This window comes from Lissotriton helveticus, chromosome 2_1 (genome assembly GCF_964261635.1).
Source record: "Lissotriton helveticus chromosome 2_1, aLisHel1.1, whole genome shotgun sequence".
Taxonomy (NCBI): domain Eukaryota; kingdom Metazoa; phylum Chordata; class Amphibia; order Caudata; family Salamandridae; genus Lissotriton; species Lissotriton helveticus.
In genome coordinates this window covers 530647924-530666585 of record NC_136059.1, presented here as the reverse complement: position 1 = coordinate 530666585, position 18662 = coordinate 530647924, and positions in this window count along the sequence as shown.

Sequence of the window (18662 nt, the reverse complement as noted above, 5' to 3'; positions counted from 1 at the left end):
ACAAGAACAAAGAAGCGCACGATCAATAGTGCAGCAGGTACTGTGGCACCAGGGCCTGGGGATGTGAAGGGCTCACTGGAAAAAATAGCTGTTTTTCACTGTCCAACCAGGGGATGGATGTCCATCTTCTTCCTTCGCATTAGGGCCCAGAGCTCTTTTGCTTTGTCACTGCAAGAACTAATTGGCAGAAAACATTTCCATAAGAGCGTGCATGACTGTATTTTTTTCTACGGTTGTTTATGTAGTCGTTATCTTTTTACGAACATGTCCTGACCCATAGGGAGCAGTGGTCCCAAGCACGCAATCATTCTCACTGTTTGCCTCCTGCATTTCTGTGAAAGGAAAGCTCAGACGCCGAAACACAGAGAGCACTTCACAGACTTGATACTACGGAGCAGGTGTTCGTCGGTGCCAAATGAAATGCCAGCCAGGATTTCCAAGAAATATCGGAACTTGCTGTCCGAGATCTGCAAGTGAAGGTTACCCAAGGTCGGCGCTGCCTCGTGAAACTCAAAGCAGTCAGGCGCTATTGTGTAACTCAGTGTTGCGCGAAAGATTTTTGGGGCCACGGGCGCGGCATAATTTGAGGCCCCCTGTTCGGAACAATTTTACATTTTATTACCGAGTTTCTGCTAACTGAAGTTCACGCAATGTTCCAAAATATTAAAGTGTTTTTCAGAAAGGGAATCACACAAACAAAACTGAAAAATATCTTGCCCATCCCGAAAAATCATCAGGATGACAATGGAGAGGTCGGGAGACTGAGAAACAGACAGAGGTGAGAGAGAAAGAGAGAGAAATATCACATTCTCAGGGGCTCCTTAAAGGTGGGACCCTGGGTAATTGCCCAGTTTGCCCATGTCTTGCAAGGTCTCTGGTGTAATTCTGCTCAGACCCTACTCGCAAAGTCAACGCTCCTTAGATTTTGCAAAGCTGTAAGCATTTTTTTCATTTGTTTGTGTGTGTACAACATAACACAGTATCAGTGTTCTGGCTGGTGGAGTTCGCCTTCATGTAAAGAAAAAAAAAACTGAGGCGCAAGCAGTGCCTAAGGGGCCTGAGACACAAAAAGCATTTTGCAGTCACAATCCCTAAGATTTACAAAATAAAATGTCTTACTGACTCATTCCACATTGCAATTAGTGGTGTCCTCATTTAATCACAGTTCGGATTGAGAAATATCAATGATTTAAGACCGCAATCACAATTGCAAACCTTTTCAAAGTTCCAGACTCCTCAAAGGAAGACATAACAGATGAGCAAATGGGGAGCTGTTCCTATTGGGCAGCTACTTCTTTGTGCATCGTGTAGGCCAGCCTCCAGCTGACATACTCTCAAATAGAAAAGTCTGGGGGATATGGGGATATGTACAATGCCAGAGTGTGGTGTAACACCAAATTTGGCAACACCACGCTCTGAGATTTTCAAAACGCAGGGATGCGCCATATTTACAATATAGTGCATCCCTGCATTCCTCCTAACATTGGCATTAAAAAAAGCTGCCTAGCGCCAATGCAGGCACTCTTGCGCCATTTTGCAAGGGTACCTGCGCGGCAGGGGAGATTTTTTTCCAGAAAGAGCAAAATATGAGGGGAAATTAATAATTTTTCCTCATATCACTATACTAAGACAGTTTTTACCTTACCTTTTTTTGCTGCCCCATCCTTGTAAATATGGGGCAGCGTCAAAAAGCAATTGGTGTTGTGATGGAATGCCGACTGCACCATCCATTGGCCGCCCCTTTGCTGCAGCGGACTACTGCGGAAAGGGGCATATTTACAAGGTGGCGTTAAGCAATGCCACTGGAGCGTCAGAAACAGAGACACTCCGGTGGCTTTAGGGGCTTTTAAATATGCCCCTCTTTTTTCTAAGCAAAGGTTTTAATGAACTTGACCTACTTCCTGGTTTGGGAATACGAACACTGGATTGGTGGTCTTTTGTTACTTCCAGACCTCGATCGCTCTTTTTGCAGTCAATCACAGGGGTTGTCAAATTTCTTAAGATTGGTTTAGCAGGTCATTCTCTGACACCATCAACTGGAGGTTTTGCAACGCAACCCAATTGTATAAAGATTGATTAAAAAATGTACAGAAAGGTTGCAAATATTTGGGGATCTGTGTTCGACCTATCTGTTAGTACATCACAAAATGTAATTACTTTATTCACAAAAAATAGCCTGTCCGTTAGCCAATAGGACACAAGCAAAAGACAAGGAAAGCCTTCTCTCAAGTAGACAACATTTATGCTTATCTATTGAAGTTCGAAAATTAATAAGAATAAGTTTTTGTTTACAAGGTTACAAAATACTCCAAAATGCAAAACATGTATAACTCACCTGTCAGTAAAATACTGAAGAGCAGTAACAACCTAGCGTACTGTTGCACAGATGTGAGTGATTCAGAAGGTTGTTTCCATGAGTGATATTTGCTAGAAATGGACATGATTCTTTTTTTTGTGTTCAAATCTTTTTATTAACACATTTTGAAATTCAAAACAGGCATGTGCAGAAAGGAACCTTGTGTCCTAATAACGAATATTTTTAAACCGTTTTATTACAGCTTCAAGCATGACACTAAACCATTCACTTTTTTTTTTTTTTTTTTTTTTTTGTGGGTTCAAATCTGCTTTATTGAAATAAACAGAGTATGGTACACAGCTTGGGTCGCCCACAACCTGGAGGCCGGCAGCAGGAGAAGATGATCAATACACAGCCTTGAAACCGGCATCCCGGAGGCCCGGCGGCACATTATAGACACATATGACGCTGGTTCCGCCACCGGTGATGTAGGACAAGCAGACATGAGCAGCAGTCGAACAGAGTTTTTTTTGTTTGATCAAGAGAAGATTCTCTCCTTTTTTGTTGAAACAGTAACCAAAACATCCCAACTAAGTAGTAACAACGAGGCATTGCATGACTGTGTAGTAGTAGTAAATGATAGAGGTGTAGTGTGGCAGGTCGGGCAATCAGAGGTGTGTGGGGAATTTCGTGTCCAGAACTTTCATCCCGATGCTGTAAAAATCAGCAGAGGGTCATCCAAGGAAATGGTAGTATGTCCCAGGATGTCGCCCGCCAGAGCCATGAAAGCGTGCTGTGAGTGCAAGATAGGGTGTGTATGCTCATAGAGGAGGGGGGGCCAGAGCAATCGAGGCAGGACATCCCAGAGCACCAGGGAGTTTGTAGGGGCAGAAGGGCGCATAGAGACGAGAAGGCCCAGATGTCGCAGCCGCAACTATGGTTTAAGTTCCAGGAGAGAGCTCGGGGTGCTGGGGAGTGACAGGTAGGCCGCCCGACTGCGCATCGTCATCCGAGCGCTTGAGCAGGTAGTGCACCAGAGGATCCCAAATATCCCTGGGTCGACACGAGAGAGGGAGCAGTTCAGCAAAGGTAGTATGTTGATCTTGGCAATATATCAAGTCCGTAAGCCACTCCTTGAACTTGGGCGCTCTCCCCCTGCCCCAGCGGCACGCAACACGGCGCCTGGCTAAGAGCAAGGCAGTGTCAACGAATTTCCTGCAGCCTCTGGGCAGCTGCATCGTACATCCAAGGATGGCTGTCAAAGGGTCCGCAGGGATCGCCTCCCCCACCATCTCCGTAACAGCCTCCATCACCTGTCGCCAGTAGTGAGCAATCTGGGGGCAGTCCCACGCCAGGTGAAGAATATCAGCATGGTCGGCGCGACAACGCTCACATCGGTCGTTATCAGCCAGTCCGAATCTATGCTTCCGTACCGGCGTGTAATATATCCGCTGAAGGAATCTGTAATGGATAATTTTCAATCTGCAGCTGGCAGAAATGCGGGAAGTGAGCGTACAGCAGTAGTTCCACTGGTCATCCGATATATCTACGGCAAGTTCAGCAGACCAGCGTAGCCGAGCAGCGGATATCGGTTCTGGAGCAGCACTGCGGATCTGGCGGTAGAGCCCAGAGACTAAGTGGGTCCCGGCTTGCGATCCCAAGAGAATGTGTAGCGGTGACAGGATCTCAGGCTCATCGGGGTAGTTAGGTAGGATGTCACGCATCCCCGCACGTAGCCGAATATAGTAAAAAAGCTCAAGGGGGGTACGCGCATGCGTTTTAAAGAATAAGTCAGCGGACTTGAAATGGCTTTCATGGAACAAATCCCCCCAGCAGGTGATGAGTAATTTATCACAGAGATGACGGAAACCTAGCTCTGACAACAGGGAGAGTTGTGGATGATAGGTGAGCGGCAATCTGGGGGAATAGGGCAGTGGGCATAGCAGTTTCCTAGCGATGCGGCGCCATGCATCTAATGTGCAGGAAACCGAGGTATTTGATGTGGTGATGGACGGCTCAGGGCAGTGTAGCAGGCCGTTGAGAGGGAGCGGGTGCGCGATCCAGTCCTCCACCGCTACATGCGGCATGAAGGGAGTAGGAGCCATCCAGTGGTAGGCAAAGTGCGCCTGCGCGCACTGGTAGTATGTTTCAAAATCGGGGACATCGAAACCTCCCTTGTCATAGGGAAGGGTCAGCGTCGACCATTTTAAGCGAGGAGACTTGCCGCCTGTGGAAAAGTAAATTTTGCCATGTTCTGTGTCCCTACGCCCCATCCATCATATGTTATGTGTGCATGACCAATATGCATATGTTATTCCCCATTTCTGATTAAAGACGCAATTGCAGTTGTGTCCACCTCTAGTATGTTAGTTTCCAGTCCTCGTGAATACTACGAATATCAGGCCTATGTAAGTAATGTTGCCACGTTTCTCAGTGTGCACGTTATTCAATTATAAAGTCCCCGTTTCCAGGCCTCAAAAGGGCCCGGACCACAGATTCAGCTCCTGTCTCCTGAAAGCCTCGCTGAAGAGCGATACAGCCCCCACCTGTATCCTCGACCCTTCACTTACTTCCTGCCTTGCAGTACCCGGTGCACCCCGGCTCTGCCTCTGAGTCTGCCAAAAGTATGTTATAGTTCCGGTTATCAGTTCAGTCCTCCTCCTCTGCATTCCTAAGCTATTGAACTGCATCAATAGTTTCCGTCATTGTCTAGCCTTCTCGTCTCCATGTTAGAGAAATACTGTATTTAAATGGTCATTTAATATTCTTCATCACGCACTACATGTAGAATAATGCATGGTCCAGTCTTAGAATCAGGTTAGCTTTTCCCCTCATGACTTCTAGTTTATATCAACATGTTCCCTAAACAGTAGATACCAGATAGGGTTTAGGTTCATGTCGCTCCGACCCTCCAGACTTTAGTCTCTCGTTCGTAGCCCCCAGCTTCTCCTAGTAACACGTCATTGCTAGTTTTCGCGCACCATTAGGTTAGAGGTCCCGGCTCCTTAGGTAGCCCCCTCCAATGTTTCCGCCCATTCATGACATATTCTGTTACGTTTGCACCACATGTCTATGTATACTCCCAGTTACACCTCTTTTTACTGTTATCTCTCGCGACTGCTACGCGTCACGCCTCCTACTCCACCTACTGTTACGCCTACTGCAATGTACTGCTATGTGTTTGCGCTATGTATATAAGTCAATGTTTTGTTATTAAATGTTAGCGCGCTCATCCCAGACCCAGCCCCGGCAGCTGCCGGGCCTTATTGTCCTATTCCTATGCAGGTTGTCCTGATCCTGTCCTTATGCTGTAATAAACCTGCAGAAACTCCTACTACCTCGAATCTTGACTCTTATTTATTGAGCTATCTGTTATGCTATCAAAAATAGGGTATTATTTATTTATTTACCACATAATGGCGCCCGAATAGGGACTTGCCCTTTCCCCACGCGTCGGTGAAGCCACGCCGACCCCCTGACCCTCTGCAGTCGTGACGGAACCATACCGTGCACTGGCAGATATTTCTGCTCCAAGTATCCCTCAGGCCCACGGAGGAGACGGAGGAGGCGGTCCAGCATCCGAACGAGACGGTGGAGGAACGCGGCGAGTCCCGACCAGAGCCCAAGCCGAGAGTCCAAGGTCCGAGGTATCCGGAGGCCCACCCGTAACTGAAGTCCGAAGTCCGTCGTAGTCCAGTCCCGTCCGAGGCCTTCCGTTCCGTGCTGCCCGGTGAGTACCATTGCTGGGGTAGTGTCTAGACAGGGTCAGTCTAAATTGACTCCTGGTCCGTGGGTTGGTGGTACCCAAGCCCACAAACGAAGTGTTCACCTAGGTGGATACGGGTCTTGATGCGTTCCTTTATGGGACCGGTATGTTCCGTACTGTTACAGCAGTGCATCCAGTAACTCTAGTCTGTTCCGTTCTCGAGAATTCTGTTCTGTTTCTGTTTTCAGTATTTTCAGGTAGTACTCTGTTCGAAATGTTATTCATAATGTTGTTTAATGTATTTTCAACGTCGTGGTATGCCTGAATTGTTTTCCCAATTGTTATTGTTTTTCGTGTATTGTATTGTGTTCCGATTCAAGTTTAGAATGCCGCTCTTTTCCAAGTTACGTCAGTTAAAAACTAGAAAGGGTCTGCTGGAAGCAGCAGTTCCTGTTCCGCCTAGGGACAGTCCAGGTCACTTTATGTATCAGAAACATGGCATAAGCGCCATATTATATCTAGATTTATGGGTAGAGTATACCAAACAGTTAGAAGAAAAGTATAGATGGCCCGTATCGGGTACATGGGATGCCGAATGTATCATGCGAGTAGAAGAAGCATTATGGAAAAAGAAAGCCAGACAGTCACAGAAAGATGCCATCGAGTTATGGCGTAAGGAAGCGCATAGAAGAACGGAAAAGGAAGTCAGAAAGTCAGAGTTAAGTAGAGAATCCCAAGAACGAGCCCAAGAAAGAGAATTAATCGAGATAGGTGAACAAGTCAAAGTCGAACAGTCAGACAGACAGAGGCATGCCCTTATTAAGGGTATGTATCCTCTCCTTGCCGAAGGCTTGCCGAAAACGACCCCAGAGGCACCCAGTAATTTCCCGCCACCATTAGTTCCGACCAAGCTACGTCACAAACCGACCGCAGCTGATATTTTTATTTCGTCCTATTTGGACGACACAGTTCCAGAATATGCAAATCCAGTTCGCGCTCCACCTGTCCCTGTAAATCAGGCACTTCCCGTTCCTCCAGACACCGGAGTACCTGTTACGGTACCCCCGGGTCAGCCTGCCATACAAGTTCAGCCCACGTTACAATTACCGACCCTGCAAGCACGAAGAATGTCAGTCGACGATTCCAGTCTAGGGGCCGTAGGAGGAGGTCCTCCTCAAACCCCGCCGCCACACAAGCGTTTATCAGCACTTGAATTACATGCTCAAGCATCACAGCGTACTCCCAAAAGTAATAAGTCTGTTACAGAAATCAGACAAGCCCTTGCTGAATGTGTCTATGACACAGTCCCAGGCGAGTATAATATGGTTTTATATTCCGTACGCGTAAGAAGGGTGACCGAGTATTTAGTCACCTTACCAAATATGAAAGAAGATCTAGACAGAATATATCGTTTCATCCGTACAGGGGATGATCCAGAAAGTATTGGCGAGATTATGTCTCAAAGGAAAGCCGAGATTCAGCTCATGATATTAAAGTTCCTGATCAATTGTTTAATAAGAGAACAAGATTACCCGTCTAAAGATCCCGCCGAAATGAGAATCCTAACAAGGTGGAGTGATAATATAGCCGAGGGTAAGCACAAGACCATTAGTGCCATGGAAAGTATGTACAAGAAAATTCGTAAAGAAATAATAAGGTTACAGGAACAGCGTAAAGCAGCACAAGTAAGCGAGAAAGAAAGTGCCTCTGATCCTGAAGAGGAAGACGAGAATCCCGCCAGAATAGCGTATGTAGGAAAATCCAGATTTCCAGATCGCCATTTACGTCCAGAACCTAAGTCTATTTTTCACCATCCAGCACCAGAACGAGGCTCTTTAGAGCAAGTATTTCAAGCTACCGACCACATTCTGAAATCACGAGTCGGTTATAGCGAATTAAGTACCATGCACGAACAAGAACTAGCCCGATCAGCAGTCCGATGGATTACTGATTCTACCACTTTTCCAGACGAAATAGTGGCACAAATGTTTCTGAAACTGCCCCCAGCCGAGCAACGACTGGTGGGTATGTATATGATCCAACACCTCATTACCCTGTATGAGGGTCAGCATTCTGATCCAGGCCCGTTACATGATATCCTGAACGAGTTACTCCAGTACAGATGGAGAGGTCTAGGTACCGATTTAATAAGTGTCATTCTAGAACAGCGTCACAAGTATAGAACGTTCCTGAACCCGCATTTTGTTCATGTCTCACCCCCAGAAAGTAAACCATTCTACATAGACAGACAGAATCCGCTACGAGAAGTCCACCCAGTCCAAGGGGCGGGTGGCGTAATGCAACGAGTGTTTGTATACACTCCAATATCAAAGATGGAACTCCTTGAAATGAAGAAATTAATTCCCTGTCATGACAAAGATCCAGCGGGGTTCCATAGAGAATTAAAAGACATGCTCCGTATGGGAGAATACACTTACCCAGATATCATTAAAATGTTAAAGGTCCTGCTACCCGCAGGGGTGTATGAGAAGTTAAAGGAAAAAGAATGGGAGGTGGGAGAGAAAAAGATCGATTGGACAGCTCTAGAAGCTGAAGACAAGGCACGAGTACCAGGTACCGGTCTTGGAGATAAATGTAAAGAATTACCAGAATTATTGATTCAAGTATTACCCAGATTATTGACAACTAGGAAAGAAGACTGGGATGCAATCTCAGCCTGTAAACAGAAACAGGATGAAGACATCAGTGATTTTTATTCTAGATTTGAGAAATGTTTCAGTATCAACAGTGGTCTCAAGACAAGTAGTGAGTCGTACCCTCATCTTTTCGTTACCAAATTAGTCGAGAATTCAAGTCCACAAATTAAAAACCGAGTTTTGAAAGTCGAAAGCACCTGGCAAGCAAATACTCCGTCCCAGATGCTCCAGATGCTCCAGTATCACCAGAATAGAATTAGAGAAGAGCAAGAACACGAAAGAAAACGTATGAAAGACACGAAAATGAAAGTGCTAGTTGCACAATCTATTCCTCAAGACAGTCAGAAGAGAGGTCAGAATCAAGCCAGTCATCCTGCAGCTCCCGTTAAAGGGAACTGCAATTATTGTAAACAGCCAGGTCATTTTATAAACGAGTGTGCAGTTCTGAAACATAACATAGCTACTGGTAAGACTAAAGAAAGACCACGTCCGCCGAGACAAGAACAAGTTTCACAGACTCCTCAGTCACAGAATGCACCACAGACAGTTACAGTACCGCAGCCTATTGCTGCAACACAGCACGTTACATCGCAGATGTACCAGTATGCACAGTCCGAGTATCCAGAGTATCAGTCATATTCATGAAACAGCCTAGAGAGGGAGGTAGGCTTGCCTCTCATCGAGATACCTGTAGACCAAGAAGGTCCCTACGTACATAGTCAAGTATTAGGGAAAGACAGAAAGTTTTTGATCGATACAGGGGCAAGTAGGACCACAATTAGTCACGCCGAAGTTCCAGGGGCTCCGCTCTCAGGCTCAAGAAATGTTTCCCTTGGATTTTCAGGAAAACCCATAGTTAATGAAATATCTAAGCCAGTTACTCTAGAAGTAGGTCCATTGTCCCGTACTACTGATCTGTTACTTACTAAGTCATGTCCAGAAAATCTATTAGGCATTAAGACATTGAAAGAATTAGGTGCAGTTATTTGCTGTTCCCCAGAGGGAATACGTCTGTTCCTACGTGACTTCAAGGGTCACTATGTATTACGAGATTTTGATTCCAGATTGTCTAAGGTTCCGCAGCATTTATGGGCGCAAGGTCCAACTGATGTAGGTTACATGCAAATCACACCCTATCGTGTGACTCTCAAACCAGGTGTAGTATTACCACGAATCAGACAGTACAGATTGCCACCTGAGGCTGTAGCAGCCTTATCCAAAATTATTGACGAGCTCATGGCTCAAGGAGTAGTTGTAGAAACTGACTCCAATGTATGTAATTCTCCGATCATTCCAGTCATGAAACGTACTGATCCAAATGCACCCCCAGTATATCGATTAGTGATTGATTTACGAGAGCTTAATAAATGTATTATTCCTCAGTATCCAGTTGTCCCAGACATTTCTTCCCTGTTAACAGCCGTTGATTCCGAAGCCATGTTTTTCACTGTTATTGACCTCAAGAATGCATTTTTTAGTGTTCCAATTCATCCAGACAGCCAGTTTCTTTTCGGATTTTGTTTAAATGGAAGGAGCTATATGTTTACACGCGCTCCTCAAGGTTTCACAGAAAGCCCTAGTATTTACAGTCAAGCACTCAAGAGACAACTAGACAACATTCACATGCCAACTGACACTGCCCTGCTCCAGTATGTCGATGATCTACTGATCACAGCCCGTTCTGAACGTGACTGCGAGCGAGCATCACTTACAGTTCTGTATTTTCTAGCTGAGATGGGGCACAAGGTGTCACCTTCGAAGCTTCAATTCTGTGTCCAGCAAGTGGTATACTTAGGACACTTGCTGTCCAAGAGGGGTAGGCAGTTGACACCCGACCGTATCCAGTTAATAGCGAGTCTTCCCCAGCCCAGAACCCAGAAGGAGGTACGTGCTTTTATCGGCCTTACTTCTTATTGTAGACAATGGATTCCCCAGTATGCATTCCTAGCCAAGCCACTGATACAGTTAACGACACAGGAGGCAGCCGTATCGACTGTCCTCCCTTGGACATCTGACCATACACTTAGTTTCAACGAGTTAAAGAAAGCCCTATGTCAAGCTCCAGTTCTAGCTACACCGAACTACAGTAAGCCTTTTACACTTTTCGTTACAGAACGCGAAGGTACAGCATTATCTGTTCTCACACAAGATCAAGCAGGTCAATACAAGCCCTGTGCTTATTTTTCGAGCACATTAGATCCAGTCGCCCAGGCGTTGCCTGCGTGCCTCAAGTCAGTTGCAGCCACAGCACTAGCTATCAGACAAAGTGATTCTATAGTTTTAGGACATTCCCTGACAGTACAGGTCCCACATTCAGTAGAAGTTCTTTTAAACCGAACACAAACTCAGCACTTGACAATTGCATGTTTAACAGGTTATGAATTGACACTGTTCCAGCCACACATAGAAATTAGACGCTGCAACGTCCTGAATCCTGCTACACTGTTACCATCAGTTAGTTCAAATCCAGACACACATGATTGTGTGGAAGTAGTTAACATTACGACAAAGCCAAGACAAGACCTGACAGATATTCCGTTACCAGATCCTGACCTGACACTTTATGTGGATGGTTCATGTATGAGAACTAGTACAGGAGAACTAGTCGCCGCGTATGCAGTGACTACCGACACCGAAGTTATTGAAACACACCGTATTGATACCCTGTCCGCTCAAGCAGCAGAGCTAGTCGCTCTGACACAAGCCTGTATACATGCCAAGAACCTGAAAGTTAATGTTTACACAGATTCACGTTATGCATTCGGAGTTGTACACGACTTCGGAGTGCTCTGGCAGGAGAGAGGTTTCATGACTTCTCATGGAACCAAGATTCAGCATGGTCTCCTTATTCAAGCCCTGTTAGATGCCATACAATTACCGACATCTATTGCTATCATGAAGTGCAAAGCACATACGAAAGTCACTGACATTATTTCCCAAGGTAATGATTTAGCAGACCGCACAGCCAAGCTTACAGCACAGACTCCAGACATTCCAGTTAATCAGACACAGACACATACTCCAGATCTGACTACATGCATGACAGTTAAGGACCCTACACAAGATGTCATAGATATCCAGTCACATGCTACTCCCGATGAAATCAAGAAATGGTCTGTACAAGGAGGGGTCCAGACAGATCAAGGATGGTTAACGAAGGGTAGAGCCACATGGTTTCTCCCCGATTCTATGGTTCAAGTCATTATCAATACCGCACATAGTCCAGCACATTTAGGAGAAAAAGCTATGTTAGACAGTATCCAGAACATTTGGTTCAACAAGCATTTACGTGCTGCAGCCAAGCAGAAAGTCCGTACCTGTATGATATGTTGCCAGTTTAATCCAGGTAAAAGTGTCCCGGTGGAACAAGGTGGTTTCCAGCCCCCTGACCACCCTTTTGAGGTCCTCCAGATGGATTATATTCAAATGGAGCGATGTCGAGGTTTCAAGTATGTCCTTGTAGTTGTATGCGCCTTGTCCAGATGGACAGAAGCATATCCAGTCCCAGATTATACAGCCGCGACCACTGCCAAGCAGTTGGTTCGTGAATTCTTCCCTAGATATGGACTCCCTAGAGTCGTATATTCTGATAACGGCCAGCCATTCTCATCTGAACTCATGAAACACGTTTCCCTGTTGTTAGGGTACCAGTGGAAGTTCCATTGTGTACGCCATCCAGAAGCAGCTGGACTAGTCGAAAGGCATAATCAGACTCTGAAAATCCGTATAGCAAAAGTATGTAAAGACAAGGGTGTGGACTGGTTAGTAGCTTTGCCAGTCGCTCTGTTTTACATGCGTATGGTTGCACATTCCAGATCAGGTCTGTCCCCGTATGAGGTCGTTTTCGGCCGCCCCCCTAACATGTGGGGTACTCCTAGACCCCGAAGTATTACCGATGTTTCATGTAATATGCTGACAGATTACCTAGCTTCCTTGATGTCTGCCCTCAACTCATGTCGTTCACAGGTTGCCGCCGCATTTCCAGACAATACCAAGGTGGCACCGCACGAGATCGTTCCAGGCTCCCTAGTGCTGATCAGAAATTTCGACAGATCAAGTCCGCTGGAACCACGTTGGAAGGAGCCACGTCAGGTCCTCTTGACCACCCGAACTGCCGTCAAGTTGGAAGGCAGGAAGGGGTGGGTCCACCTTTCTCATGTAAAACTTTTCAAAGGATCTAAACCAGTCTTCAAAAACATTTCCAAGAACATTTCCCAGGATTCGAAGGATTGCCAGAACATTGTTTTAAAGGACTGTCCCGCACAAGACTTTATTACAACCCCTCCCTTGTTAGAGAAAACTCCGCAACAGGAGTATAAGTTAAAGCTTAGGTCTAATAAGTCAGCCAGTTTGATTGTATAAGTCCTCCCCTAGGTGAAACGGTTAGACTGTTTCTGACATGTATAAAATAGACCCCCATAGTGAGAGAGTCAGTCAAAGCTCAATTAAATGTATCGTTTTTCTGAGTTTCGTATTATTTCTCAGCATAATGATTTCCTGCACCAGCTATGCTTTCTACCTGTATTTTTCAGTTCCTCATGTAAATATGTCTGCTCATGCTACAGTAGAGCACACGTTTAGTGATCTGCCTCCTCACGAATATGCATACCGCCTCGCCATGCGTAATAACACATTTATCCGTATGTTACATTATTCACACCAGACCAGCAATGCCACTAATTGTTGGGTGTGTGGTCGACTCCCCCCTTTCCAGACACCGAAGGGAGTTCTGCCACTCTTTCCTTATCCATTCTCACACAATGGTTCGTGTGGAGCATGGTCCACGCTAACGTCATCCTCAACAGATATGTCTTTTCTTAACAGTACATGTTTCCCAGACAAGCAAGGTTTCCCCCACAGAACAGGTTTAGATTTAGAAAATGAAGTATATAATTTAGGAAATTATTCGTCGAATTTCATGGTTCTGAATGTTCAGTCTGATACTACTCCAGATTCACCCGCTATTTCAGTACTACCAGTCAAAGGCGAATTATGTGTCCGTAGTTATGGTTCTGTACATATAGGTCATAGTGAATGTACTACTGTTATCCAGTATAGTGACAGTGGGAAATCTATTTTCAAAGCTTCACGTCATTCTTATTTTATTTGTGGTCAAACTGCATATGTCCGTCTGCCCCTCGATTGGGAGGGAACCTGTTACATTGCTTTCCTACTGCCACCTGTTTTTCTAGCCCCACCTGACTATCATAGGAATTCTTTCTTAGTACACACTAGACACAAGAGAAATCTCCCGATTGTCGATTATACTGAAACCGCTGCAGAGCAATTCATTGATATAGATAAAGGTGTTTTCCCTTATTTAGGTACAATTGTAAATAGTAAGCTTATTCGTAGGTTAACAAGAACCCTTGAAGCAGTAGTAGATGAGACTGCCTCCGCTCTAGGTAACTTAACTGAAGAGCAATCCTTTATGAGAATTGTCGTTTTACAGAATCGTCTCGTCCTTGACGTCATACTGGCCGATAGGGGCGGGGCCTGTAGAATTCTCGGATCCAGTTGTTGTATTTTCATTCCAAATAACGCGCCGTCTGTTTATTCAGCTATAACCAGACTCCATAAAATTGCCCATCTGTTACACCAAGATCCAGGCACCTGGACATGGTCAGGTTGGTTCTGGAATATAATTTCCGCATGGGGTTGGAAAGTCCTGTCCTTTCTAGGTATTGCAGTAGCGATCATATTTAGCTGTTGCCTCTGTATACAATGTGGCCCTGCGATTTGCAGCATGTGTGCTACCTCTTGTACTCCCCGTCCCAAGCCCCGTTCTAAATCCCGTTCCAAGACAATTCGAGACGAGCAAATGGTACTGTATGAAATGATAGACGGTATCATGAATATTGATGTTTCCTGATGGAAACGTAGTGACAAGGAGGGAATGTGGAAAAGTAAATTTTGCCATGTTCTGTGTCCCTACGCCCCATCCATCATATGTTATGTGTGCATGACCAATATGCATATGTTATTCCCCATTTCTGATTAAAGACGCAATTGCAGTTGTGTCCACCTCTAGTATGTTAGTTTCCAGTCCTCGTGAATACTACGAATATCAGGCCTATGTAAGTAATGTTGCCACGTTTCTCAGTGTGCACGTTATTCAATTATAAAGTCCCCGTTTCCAGGCCTCAAAAGGGCCCGGACCACAGATTCAGCTCCTGTCTCCTGAAAGCCTCGCTGAAGAGCGATACAGCCCCCACCTGTATCCTCGACCCTTCACTTACTTCCTGCCTTGCAGTACCCGGTGCACCCCGGCTCTGCCTCTGAGTCTGCCAAAAGTATGTTATAGTTCCGGTTATCAGTTCAGTCCTCCTCCTCTGCATTCCTAAGCTATTGAACTGCATCAATAGTTTCCGTCATTGTCTAGCCTTCTCGTCTCCATGTTAGAGAAATACTGTATTTAAATGGTCATTTAATATTCTTCATCACGCACTACATGTAGAATAATGCATGGTCCAGTCTTAGAATCAGGTTAGCTTTTCCCCTCATGACTTCTAGTTTATATCAACATGTTCCCTAAACAGTAGATACCAGATAGGGTTTAGGTTCATGTCGCTCCGACCCTCCAGACTTTAGTCTCTCGTTCGTAGCCCCCAGCTTCTCCTAGTAACACGTCATTGCTAGTTTTCGCGCACCATTAGGTTAGAGGTCCCGGCTCCTTAGGTAGCCCCCTCCAATGTTTCCGCCCATTCATGACATATTCTGTTACGTTTGCACCACATGTCTATGTATACTCCCAGTTACACCTCTTTTTACTGTTATCTCTCGCGACTGCTACGCGTCACGCCTCCTACTCCACCTACTGTTACGCCTACTGCAATGTACTGCTATGTGTTTGCGCTATGTATATAAGTCAATGTTTTGTTATTAAATGTTAGCGCGCTCATCCCAGACCCAGCCCCGGCAGCTGCCGGGCCTTATTGTCCTATTCCTATGCAGGTTGTCCTGATCCTGTCCTTATGCTGTAATAAACCTGCAGAAACTCCTACTACCTCGAATCTTGACTCTTATTTATTGAGCTATCTGTTATGCTATCAAAAATAGGGTATTATTTATTTATTTACCACACGCCCCAGAAAAGTCTGCGAAGCTAAGTACGGAGTGTCTTAAAGAAAAAAGCACCAGGGAAGTAGGGGATATTAAGAAAAAGATACAGAAATCGGGGTAATATCACCATTTTTATGAGTGAGGCCCTTCCAGCCATAGAGAGTGGCAGTGAGACCCATCTGTCGACAGAGGCCGTCAATTTAGTTATGGCCACTCCATAGTTGGAGCGTAGCGTCTCGTCTTTATCGCGAGAGATGCGAATTCCCAGATAACGAAGATCATCGCGGCACCACTCCAAAGGATAGTCGAGAGGGAAGTCGTGCACCGCATCTGTAAGAGGAAAAAACTGCGACTTGGTCCAATTGATGTGGACACCCGACACCCCACCGAACAGGATGAATTCCCGAAGTAGGGGATTGAGATGTGTCTCAGGATATTTGACGTACAGTGTGATGTCATCCGCATAGAGGGATACATCGAGTTGCCGTTGCAGGCATTGTACCGCTCCTGCTCGGTGCAGTTGTCGTAGGCGACAGGCGAGTGGTTCGACGGCGATGGCAAATAACAGGGGAGAGAGTGGGCATCCCTGGCGGGTGCCCCTCGTGAGTGTGATAGGATGCGACAAACGTCCATTAATCAGTACCCTCGCCGTGGGGTCCGTGTATAAGAGGCGAACCCAAGATAGGAACAACTTAGGGAAGCCCATGCTAGCCAGGACCGAGAAGAGGTAGGGCCACTCGATCGAGTCGAACGCCTTGGTGGCGTCTAGAAACACAGCCGCCACTGGGATGTCAGGATGAACGGTGCGAAGCAAGGAGAAGAGGGTGCGAAGATTATGAGACGTGGATCTGCCAGCTACGAAGCCAGATTGGTCAGGCAAAACAAGCCTGGTCATTAATAGCGATAGTCGAGTGGCCAGAACTTTGGCGAGTATTTTAACATCGCAGTTTAGGAGAGAAAGTGGACGGTAAGAGTCACAGAAGGTGGGGTCTTTATCCGGCTTCAAAATGGAGGTGATTACTACCTCACGCATAGAACAGGGAAGTATCCCATCAGCAAGGGACTCTGTAAAGACCTCGCGGAGCACGGGCGCCATAATGTCAATGTAGGCTTTGTAAAACTCAGCAGGTATGCCATCGAGCCCCGGAGCCTTGCCATTTTTGAGGGACAAGATGGCTTCGCGAATCTCATCGAGTTCAAAAGGTGCTGCAAGAAACTCCCTATGCCCGTCGCTAAGCCAGCATAGCGCTACGTCGCTGAGATACGCAGCGTATGGCGCGCCTTCCTCTGCCGTGGAAGTATAAAGTGAGGAGTAATGAGTCGTGAAGGTGGAGAGTATCGCATCCGAGTCTCTGATGGCGGCACCGGACGTATCGGTAAGTTCTAGGATAGTATTATGCACCCGCGACGGTCGTGTGATTGCAGCAAGCACTTTTCCAGGCCTATCGCCCTCGCAGTATTTCCGGGCTACCCAGTGTTTACCCCGATATTTCGCCTCCCTGGCCGCCTCCTCCTCATATTTTGATAGTGTCTCCCTAAAGGTGGCGTGCAAGTGAGGGTCAGCATCAAATGTCATGCGGAGTTCCAGACCCCGCAGGTCTCGCTCCAGTGTGGTGATGGATTGTAGGATATCACGCAGTACCCCGTGGCTTTTAGAGATGCAGAAGCCCCTGATAGTGACCTTGAAAGCCTCCCATACGTGTTCGACTGACTCAACCGAGCCCTTATTTCTAGGAAAGAAATCCGCTATCTCCTCTCCCAGCTCAGTACAAAAAAGGTTGTCTAAAAGCACATCAGGGCGCAGTCTCCACTGCGGCCGCGGGTTATCCCATCCAGGAGTGCGGAACTGCAGAGATACAGGGCTGTGATCAGAATAGGTTCTAGGCAGATGGTCCACCCCCAACAACTCTACAGCAATGTCCCTGTCAACTAGGAAATAGTCTAAGCGCGCCCATGTCCCGGTGTGAGAGGTAAAGTGTGTACCCTCCCGTCCAAGGGGATGCAGGTATCTCCAGGCATCCAATAGTCCGCCCTCCTCTACGACTCCTTCTAATGTCTCTCTGGCCTTGGGTTTGTAGGAGTTAACGCCATCTGCTCTATCCAGGGGGGGTGCCAGCGCTAAATTGAAATCTCCACCCCAAACGATGTGTCGCGCCCCAACAGCCACAATCTTGCCCCATAACGTGGAAAAAAAGGCAGGTGAGTCAACATTTGGTGCATACATGGATACAAATAAGTAGACATCACGGCCCACCCTGCCCCACAACAAAGCATAACGGCCCTCCCTGTCCACCTCCTCTCCAAAGCAATGAAAAGGCACTCCGCGGGCAACGAGCACCGCCACACCTCTTGCATAAGTCGAATATGAGGAAAAGACACGGGCACCAGCCCATTTCGTCGCAAAAGAGGCACCGCCCCGTGCGGGCAGATGCGTCTCCTGCAACATGGCAACCTGCACATGATGTCTATCCAGGTAGGCAATAACATTCCTGCATTTCTTAGCATTATTTAATCCCCGGACATTCCACGATAAGCATGTCAGTCGCGCATTTACATTCAAAGCAGCCATGGACATAGCAACAGTAAACGCGACAGTGCCCAAGGGGGCCGCATAATGAATCCACACCCACCCCGCCAGCGCCAGGACACACACCAGGTCAGCAAATATATACACAATCTAAGTAACATAAGCCTCTTGAATCCCATCCCCCCCACCCACCCCAGCATCCCAATCATGCCAGCAGCCATGGATCCCTCCCTCGCAGTCCCCCCCACCTTCTCCCCCCCAACTGTAGTAGCACAAACAGCAAAAAACGCAACAAGGCAATGGGGAACACCCAGTAGGGGTATAGCATAGAGCGCGCACTGCCACTACCCGGTCCGTAGCTCCAGAACTGTACCGCCCTCGGTGGAGACTAGGGCCGAGAAAGTGGTCCTTGGT